This window comes from Vidua chalybeata, chromosome 9, assembly GCF_026979565.1.
Source record: "Vidua chalybeata isolate OUT-0048 chromosome 9, bVidCha1 merged haplotype, whole genome shotgun sequence".
Taxonomy (NCBI): domain Eukaryota; kingdom Metazoa; phylum Chordata; class Aves; order Passeriformes; family Viduidae; genus Vidua; species Vidua chalybeata.
The window spans coordinates 6,497,037-6,500,091 of NC_071538.1; the positions used below are offsets into that span (position 1 = coordinate 6,497,037).

The following is a 3,055-nucleotide window of genomic DNA, read 5'->3' on the forward strand; positions in this document are numbered from 1 at the left end:
CGTGCCCCGCTGCGGACTCGCGGCAGCGTGGAGGGGATTTTCAGGGACAGCGTGGTCCGGCTGAGCGGCTGCCGCGGGCGTTTGCTGTGCAGCAAACAGCTCAACCAAGGCTCTGCACGCCGGGAGAAGGGGAACGCCAGTCAAATCCCGGCGTGAAATATCATTAAAGAGTCTATTTCCAACTGAGTCCCAAAAGTCTCTGGTAAAGACGGCTGAACGGTCCGCATTCGGGAAATTAAGTAAAGTCCATTCTAAAAGGTTTTTAAGCTCTTGCTTAGGTAAAGTACTGTTACTGCAGCGTAAAGAATGCTTAAGTTCCTTATAGAGATCCCGATCAGGGGCAGAGTGGGATTGTCCCATTTTTACACCAGTGTAGCTCACCTCGATATCGCAGGGGCAGGGTCCTCACTCAGAACTCCGACGTGGGGGGCTGGCCAGGCACTCCAGTCGGCGCTCAGGACTCTGCTTGAGGTCCCCCTCAGAGCTCCGGTTTCAGGCGTCGCTCAGGAACGTCTTTCCGTGCTCGGGGCCTCCAGACTCCACTCAGAGCTTCAGTGCGGGCAGTGCAGAGCAGTGCTCGCCTGTGCTCAGTGCACGTGGCGGGGTGCCACGGCGAGTTTCCTCAGAGAGCTCTAGGTAGCTGCCGCGCAGCAGCGGCCGCCTATGCTCGAGGATTGCCAGGCGAATTCCTCCAAGAGCTCCAGGTACTCGCTACCTTGTAACGAATTCCCGTGCTCGAGGATTGCCTCGGCAAAGTTATAGAGCTCCGGCTTCCACGTTGCTCAGCAACGATACGCCGTGCTCACGACACCGATTAGGAGGCTACAACTGGTTATTTAGTTACCGTCCATGGAGAAGTCTCCCACAGGTAGAAAAGCTGAAGAGGTCTTCAGACACGTGGGGTTGCCGGTCTGTGGGGGTCGGTCTTCCTCGTTGGGCGCCAATCTGCGGGGATGGCTGGACTCCAGGACGGTGTGGGTGGGTGGTAACGAAGGATCTCTGAGGCCCGGTCTTTAGAGCATAGGGTTTATTGTAAAGGATGAAGGGCCTTGCTTAGAGTTGCTAGCCGCAACTCGTGGCAGGCCCAGGGAGAGCGGGGGGAGAGATGGTGCCAGGTGGGTGTCCCAGCAGGAAGGTCCAAGAGAGAGCGCGTCCGGTCCCTCGGCCACACCTTATCAGGGGGCTTCAAGGTGGGCTGGGACAGGACTTGGGCCAATGGGGTTACAGACATCGGATACTTCAGGGGAGGGTTACAGGTGAGGGATGAACCATACATTGGGGGGTGAGACAGGACATTCCATTTGACCTTAGGATCTATCAGAAAGGGGGGATTGCATTATTGTTTTCGGGATGCTCAGTAATGAAGGTTTGGTATTTCAAACCTTGTTTTCATCTCGATATCTGTATTCTCTGATTCTTTTGCCAGGCCCTCATATTTATAGGGCCTTGCTATTTCATCTTCCCCAACATCCTGCACTCCCAAGGTGGTTCCCCTGGATCTGACCCCTCAGACTCTGGCACACAGGACACACAGACAGAGTTTTCCAGCTGGGATGAGGGTGGTTCCCCACACTCAGCATCCCACATCCCATGGGGTTTTTCCTGCTGCCCTCTGAGCAGCCTGAACTCCTCCTGGGAGCTCCTGGAATGATCCAGCTCCACAGGCAGCTGGGAGAGGAGGGAATGACCCATTCCACAGGGACAGGGCAGCATGGCTGTGTGGAGTCACATTAAAAATCCACTGGTTCCATTTCCTTCCCCAGCAATATCCTCAATCCCTTGGCACAGGCGTATTCCAAGGCAGTAAAGCTGCCCAAAGATATGGAAAAGCAGATTGAGAGCAGAGGTGGAGCAGCACAAGTTTAGATGGGAGTTTGTGGGATGGTCATTCCAGCAGGAACCTGGAATTCAGCATTCAAGCCACTCCCTGTGTCCTGTCCCTCCCTGCCTTGTCCCCAGTCCCTCTGCAGCTCTCCTGGAGCCCCTTCAGGCCCTGCCAGGGGCTCTGAGCTCTCCCTGGATCCTTCTCCTCTCCAGGTGAGCACCCCCAGCTCTCCCTGGATCCTTCTCCTCTCCAGGGGAGCACCCCCAGCTCTCCCTGGATCCTTCTCCTCTCCAGGGGAGCACCCCCAGCTCTCCCTGGATCCTTCTCCTCTCCAGGGGAGCACCCCCAGCTCTCCCTGGATCCTTCTCCTCTCCAGGTGAGCACCCCCAGCTCTCCCTGGATCCTTCTCCTCTCCAGGTGAGCACCCCCAGCTCTCCCAGCCTGGCTCCAGAGGGGCTCCAGCCCTGCAGCAACCCTGGGGCCTCCTCTGGGCTCTCTCCAGCAGCTCCAGGTGCTGCTGATGTTGGAGCCCAGGGCTGGGGCAGCTCTGCAGGTGAGGCCTCACCTGGGAGGGGCAGAATTCCTCCCCCTCTGCTGCCCAGACTGGGAGAGCAGCTCAGGAGGTTCTGGATCCCAGCACAGAGGGATGGGGCAGGTGGACCTCACCCACCCCACCCACATCCTCCTCCCAGGGCTCTCTCCACCTCTTTGTGCTGGGACTGCCCCATCCCAGCTGCAGGAATCGCTGAGCAAGGGCAGCTGAGCTCCCTTGAAAGGGTATTTTTCCATGGATGGGATGTTTTGCCCATTCCCCAGTGGCTCCAACCACCTGGAGCCAGGGGCTGACCCACCCCAAAATCCAAATCCCAGCACTCCAGCACTGCCCCTTCCATGGGGACCCATCCCACGGCTCAGGGATTGGAAGGGGGATTGGGAATCCTTGTTATCCTTGCTGCTCCAAAATGTTATTGGGCTTTTGATGAACTCTGGAAATGCCCAACAAACCCACTGGATTTACACAGATATTCCCCACAGCCCCAACAGATCCTGCTCCCAGCACCACTCGTGGTTTACAAACCCACATGTTCCTTATAAATCTAACAGAGGTTTCTGCTTTTAAATTCCATTGAAAGGACCCAAATTCTCCACACAGCTGAAGGTTGCAGCACTGCAGAATCCTCCTTTGTGTCTCAAGGTCAAAATTCATTTACCAAGAGCTGCTGTTCCCCC

General features: G+C 56.6%; 1 long non-coding RNA gene across 1 annotated transcript; it reads right to left on the minus strand.

Moving 5' to 3' along the window:
* Positions 1-240: 240 nt before the first annotated feature.
* On the minus strand, positions 241-1,170 carry LOC128792589 (uncharacterized). Its single transcript, XR_008432459.1, has 2 exons — positions 845-1,170; positions 241-549 (listed from the first exon to the last, which is right to left on the minus strand). It is a non-coding gene; the product is annotated as an uncharacterized LOC128792589 (long non-coding RNA).
* Positions 1,171-3,055: the final 1,885 nt, after the last annotated feature.